Source organism: Lactuca sativa, chromosome 4 (genome assembly GCF_002870075.4).
Source record: "Lactuca sativa cultivar Salinas chromosome 4, Lsat_Salinas_v11, whole genome shotgun sequence".
Taxonomy (NCBI): domain Eukaryota; kingdom Viridiplantae; phylum Streptophyta; class Magnoliopsida; order Asterales; family Asteraceae; genus Lactuca; species Lactuca sativa.
The window spans coordinates 153,135,956-153,142,912 of NC_056626.2; positions in this window are offsets into that span (position 1 = coordinate 153,135,956).

Here is a 6,957-nt window from a genome sequence, read left to right on the forward strand (position 1 = left end):
TACCTTGCTCTTTCATGTTTTAGATCCCTTTTTGGGGTGATTTACGGATTTTAGGAGCCATACTTGGTGACTAATCATGAGTGCAAGCATGGTTGGGGGCTAAGACTTCAGATCCAAGGTCTTTGAGGCGTTACAAGGCAGAAAGGGACTGATTTTGGAGCCTTTGAGAGCCCCATACATCTTAAGAGTCTCATTTAGGGACATTTGAGCTCATAGTCCCATGCATGCACGTAAAGTTTGTAACTTTACGAGCTAGATTGATATTAGAAGCCTAGATCTATCTTTTGGTCAAGTGTTGTACATCAGAAATCAAGAAATGAGACTTAGTCATTCTCGACTCGGCGAGTCCATGGCTTGACTTCCCTTTTATGTTGTAGTTCGAAGGAACCTAGTGAGTGTTAGAGTGGTCTTAGAGGGGTCCGGGGGAGTGACCCAACGCATTAGACTTAGCCATAGACCTGGAAATCATAGGACTCGACGAGTTGCTCATACAACTTGGCGAGTCAAGAGCAGACTTGTTCATAGGATGGGGATGAACTTGACGAGTTGTTCATACAACTCGGTGAGTCGGATGAAGGTTCATTCGAGGATGTTTTAGAAGGAGAAATCATTGAGTCATTGCTAAACTCGACGAGTAGGGGCATGAAGAAGGGCATATGAAAGGATAGGGACTCGACGAGTTGGCGGCTTAACTCGACGATTCAGGTCAACTGGAAGTTGACTTTGACTTTGACTTGGTCAGGGGTAAAATAGTCATTTTACCCTAAGAGTAGTTATCAGTGTCTGATTAAGTGTTTTATTGATTTATAGCTGGAGGATCACCAGAGCAGCAGTCAGACATCTGCCGATCAGCTTTTCAGCAATCAACCTTACGAGGTGAGTTACCTTCCAGTAGAAGTGGGTATAAGGCACCAATGCCGGCCCACCAGTAGGAGTCGTATGTTAGATGATTGTCTTTGTGATATTCATCTAGGTTTGCTACTACCTGATATGTTATGTGCTAGTATGATATGATGTTATATGTTTGTAGCAGTAAGGGGATATAGTCCCCAAGATTTCCAGTCGATAGGGCCGAAGGGGTTAGTCATACCCAATCATGCTAGATAGAATATGATTATGTGCTACATGTTATGTGGTAGTAGTAGAGGAGTGAAATAGTCCCCAGTATCCGGTCGAGAGGACCGAAGGGGAGGCCAGCACCCAGGTATGCTAGGCAGTATCCGGTCGAGAGGACCGAAGGGGAGGCCAACACCCAGGTATGCTAGGCAGTATCCGATTGAGAGTATCGAAGGGGTAGGTCGGGCACCCATATATGCCTGAAAGTATATGTATGTTATGCGGTACGATGGGGGAACTCACTAAGCTTCGTGCTTACAGTTTTCAGTTTTGTTTCAGGTACCTCTTCAGCGAAGGGGAAGGAGCTTGCGCGGTAACTTCACATCATACACATACACGTTGGATTTCCGCATTATGAGATTCTTGGGATTGTACTCTGACGTTTTTATATTTATGGTTTGGTTTTCAGACATGAGATATTAGTTTTATGAAATGATATGTCTTCACTATGTTTTCTTACGGAAGTCTTATAAATCAGTTAATTAAAAATGAAATTTTTGGACTCGAAATTTGGGATGTTACACTGTGATTCGCTATCGGTTGATTCACCTGCAAAAGCTCTCAATGTTAGAAGAACGAACCTGTTGACTCGATTCGCATCTCACAAACAATCTCTATGTTCGGAACGAAAGGTGAACTGGTTTGAAATAGAGACTGCGAATAGCTTGGATTCGCAAGTTTGCGCTCGGAAGGAAAACGATTGGAATAATTTTTCTCACTACGAAGGTTTCGTAATTGGTACATATTGCTGTTGATGTTCGCTTTTATCCGTTTCAATGGGGAAGATGACTTAAGTTTCACTTTTGGCCCCTGTAACTTTTGCAACTTGGTGATTTTGGTTCAAATTCAGAAATTGTTACAATTAAAGGGGAAATTGATGTATAGTTACAGTTTCAGTCCCAGAATTTCAGCAAAGTGACAGTTTCAGCCCATTTTTCTGAAAAGTTTGCAAATTTGAGGGCTGGTGAACAGTTTTGGATTTTTTTAACACACACATTTTTTTGTGAACAAAAAATTAAGGATTCCATCAAGTCTTGGTGGTTCAGAAAGTCATTTTTCGCAATAAAGTCAAACTTTCTCGACTTTTTCGGATTTTATACTTCATCGTTTATATCATTTTGTCACGGGGGAGCATAGTAATTTTTTATCCATTCAAGATCATTCTCATGACCATTTGAAGGCTTTATAGTCATGTTTTTTTATTATAATTCTGGGAGAATTTGGTATGGCCATTCAAAATTGGATTTGTGACTTTTGAAATTTGAAATTTTTTATAAAGCTTGTGGTAGAATTATGAAGGTAGCTTTTACAGTAGCAGTTCTTCGTCGAGCTCTTCTAAAGCTTTTACAAAGAAGTATCCTTTACAGTAGCAGTTGTTCATTGAGTGCTTCTAAGGAATTGTTATATCTTCGACTTCTAGTATTTCTCGATAAAGTGGTGTTATGAATCTTAAAATTTGGGTTGTTACATGATAATTTTTGGTGGCTTATATCATTAGCTTATTTGAAGATCATTGTGACTTGGAGGGGGAGCTCTTCAAAGACAAGAAGTTATTCGGTTTCTTAATTCTGAAATGGGTTTTTTTTTGTAGGTTTGGCTTTCTTGAAGATCTTTAGGATTAGATTAGAAAATGAAGTTTAAATACATTACTTTAGTGCTTAGTTCATATATTTTAGACCCCGTTTCTGAAGACTATTAAAGAATTAAAATTCGTGGATTGCTTCAAATATTCCTCGTCGCGATATCATTTCTTATTTGCTAGATGCTTGTTTTGGAAGTTGAAGCATTGTCATCATTCCATACTTTGATGGGGAGATTGTAGGGTTTCAAAGTACTCAGTGGATTATGGCAATGGCCCCCCTTAGTGAAGTGTAGGTTAAAAGCCAAAGACTAGTCTTTTCCCTATAAACAATCATGTATTATTCATAATTAGGGTTAAGAATGAGGCAAAATGTAGCCGCCACGTTGTGAAGTTTCTTTTGTAGAGTTAGATTCTTTAGTCTATTCTGAAAGTGTATTCTATTCCTCATTGTAACTCCCGTGTTTCTGGGCTAAGCGTTAGTAGATGATGTAATAGTCTAGGTCAACCAATGTAACTCATTTTGAAATAATAAAGTTGAATTATTTGAGTATTATGTGAATTATGTGAATTTATGTGCTTTATACTTAATTATAAGAGTATAATAAATAAAGGATAAAAATAAGCGTCAAAATTAAAGTGTGAAATAAACTCAATATCCATACATAAATTTGTAGTGGTCGAACAAGGATTCTGGATATATAAAGAGCGGCGAAATCCGAGTTATAACGAAGAAGTTAAGACCTGTCGAAGTTTTACGGCAAAACCGGCACGAGACCGGGGAACGTAAATAGTGAACTTATGATAGAATACTTTTTAACCTTAGCAATCTAAACAAAAGTTGTAGTATACGTTAAACCGAGAGCGTGCATAAAAAGAACGCCCAAATCTAACTTCGTATGAAGAAGTTATGATTTTTCGAAGTTTCGGATCAGCAGTGCACAACCCGAAACTCAAATTTTTGATCGAGCGATTTTTGGCCAACGTGACCTAAATGAGAATTCAAGATCTCATTAATAGGAGCTTAATGATAAAAAGACAGATGAAAGCAGAGCCCGTATGTAGAAGTTATGAATTTTACGCGGTTAATTAACAATATAATCTCCTCCTACTGTTAAATTTAAGACCGGTCGAGAATTAGCCGACGGAGTCAAAAGGAAAGTTGTAGATCTTGTTTCTACCTACGCGTGGATATAAAGAATGTCGAAAACAGAGCTCGTGTGCGAAAGTTACGGGGTTTAGAAGTCGACAGGATGCTGCTGCAAAAGGGGTGACATGACACAATGTAGGCCACCCATGTTTTGCCACCAGAATGGCGACACCTGGCCATGGAAACGACGAGTTGGAGGCCAACTCGACGAGTTAGGCTACCAGCTAGCCTATAAATAGAGGTTTCGGGTGCAACACATTTCTCACACCATCCCCTTCTACTTTCTCTCTCTACACACTCTCTCTAAGCTCTCACCCCCCCAAATGCCTAGGAAACTTCCCTAGCACTTGAGGAAAGCCTCGGAGAACCTGAAGTCTCCAAGAAGAAGAGTTTTTCGGTCTGAAACTCTGCCTGCATAGAGCCCGATTTTCAAGCAAACTTCTCGGTTTCGTCAAAGAAGGTTATTTTTAGAAGCGAGGTGCTGTCCAAATCACTCCGTATCAGGTGAGTGTATAGTCACTTTCATCTTACCCATAAATATGAACTTTTTATATAAATTATGTGCTATGTGTATATATATGTTATCTGTTTACCTGAGATGTTTGTTGGATGAAAGATCTATACTTCTTTCTTTCAGATCTGAAACTTTTTCCTTCAGATCTACACTTTCTCATCTCAGATTTAAACTTCTTCTTCATATCTAAACTTTATACTTTGAGATCTATGTTGGATGAAAGATCTGAACTTCTTTCTTTTAGATCTGAGACTTTTTCCTTCAGATCTACACTTTCTCATCTCAGATCTAAACTTTTTCTTCATATCTAAACTGTATACTTTGAGATCTATGTTGGATGAACGACCTGAACTTCTTTCCTTCAGATCTGGACTTTTTCTTCAGATCTAGACCGTATATGTATTTTATGCTTTGAAAGTTATGTTGGATGAAAGATGTAAACATTATTTTTCAGATCTAGACTGTATAAATATTTTATGCTTTGAAAGTTATGCTGGATGAAAGATGTAAACATTATTTTTCAGATCTAGACTGTATAAATATTTTATGCTTTGAAAGTTATGCTGGATGAAAGATGTAAACATTGTTTTTCAGATCTAGATTGTGTATGTATTTTATATCTACAAATATGTTGGGTAGAACAATGGGTAGATGAAATAGATGATGTGTGTTAAAATGATGAGACGTCTCGATGTTTACGATGTTTAAGACGATCCAGTCGTCTAGCGGAGTATATTTGATGACCACAGATTTTTCTAGGCAGTCCAGTGGAACGCTAGAAGACTCTCAACCTGTAAGTGTTTTTGAAGATGTACTCCATCCCCCCATGGTTGCCTTAGTTGACATGTATTGCTGAAGAATCCCCCAAGCAGTGTTGTCATCCCGATGAAATTCCTTAGGATAGGTCCCTTATGATAGATGCTTTAGGGACGTAAGATGAGGATAACAGGAACGGGTAATCGGGTTAATGATTGTTGAAAATAATAAACTAATTTATCGTGGGTTGAAAACCCTATATGCTCACCAGACTCCCTAGCCTAACCCACTCAGTTTCTTGTATTACAGGTAGTGGAAAAAGCATAGTTGGATGACTTGATGTGAGATTATGGATTTGAGGCCAGATTATGTTTTGTGGCCTAAGATGTTTATTTCTTTTTGGTTTATGATTATGGTTTGTATCGATGATTGATATCCCGAGTTTTTGTAATGTAATGAAAATACATTTCTTTAAGAAATGCTTTGATAAATTTATGTCATATTTTGTTTTAGGAACAAATTCCGCAATACTTTTCTTAAGAAGTTACTCTGATTTTTATTAGAAAGCATAAACGAAATCGGTTTTTTCTGGCCGTAAAAATGGGGATGTCACACTCATGTTTTGAATAAATCGAGTGATCATTCGACATATCTTCATATTTGTGTTTGTTCTTATTTTCCGCATCTGGTTCATCAAATCACAATTAGGGTTTTAATCCCAACAATCAAACAAGCATAATAAATAAGCAACTAACATAAATCCAAAATCCTGTTAAATTAACACATAGAAGCAAGGATCCTCTACTCTAAACGAGAGTTAGGGTTTTTAACCTATAACCAATGCAAATAATCATGTAAAAACGAAATAAGCTTTGCAACTCATAATTAAAACAAAGAAAAACAAGTGTTTAGAAGTAATTTTGCCTTAGATCTCTTTAATTCAAGCTCTCAATCAAAACCTGGTCTCCAAAGCCTCCAAAGGATGTATCTGGTCTTCAAAATACGGAAGTTTCTTCATGCATAAGTCAGGGAAAACAGAAGAAACGAAATACATGTAGTTTCCAAATAATGTATCCCATGTCGTGGAGAATAGGTCTCCAACATTTACAAAGCATTTAGGGTTGCATGTGCACTTAGAATGTGTTATAGTGCTCAAAACCCAACATTTAGAGAAAACATAGATCCAAAGCATTTAGGGTTGCATGTGCACTTAGGAAGTATTATAGTGCTCCAAACCCAACATTTACATCACATATAAGTTCATGCATATATCATCATTATGGCTTGACAACATCACTAGCATGCTTTGTCCTAATCATCATAGGTAAGTGTTTCCAAGAAAACAAGTCATGCATCTATCACATATAATCATCACAAAACACTATTTTTATCAAGAACCTAACACACCACTCACATCAAAAGAGTAAGCATCTAGCATTTAGGCATCATAAGTGTTCATATATATAAAGGAACATATCAACCCAAAAACATATCACACATAATAGGAGCATAGGCATCCTAAATAGTCTAGGTTCATTCCAGTCCATTTAAGATATAGAATTCCCTAACAAAGTACTTTGAAATCCATAAAATTAACTCACCATTGTAGAAAATGTGTCATCTCTACTCTTCCCCTAGTAAAACACAAATATATATATATATATATATATATATATATATATATATATATATATATATATATGTAGAAGTTTACATGAGTAAATAATAGCATCTTACTACCCAAACATGCTAATTAGTCATTAGGCCAAATTTTCAGATTTTAACATGAAAAAATAGCTTGTTCAAGGCTACTTTAGCACCACTTAAACCTGTAAAATTTCA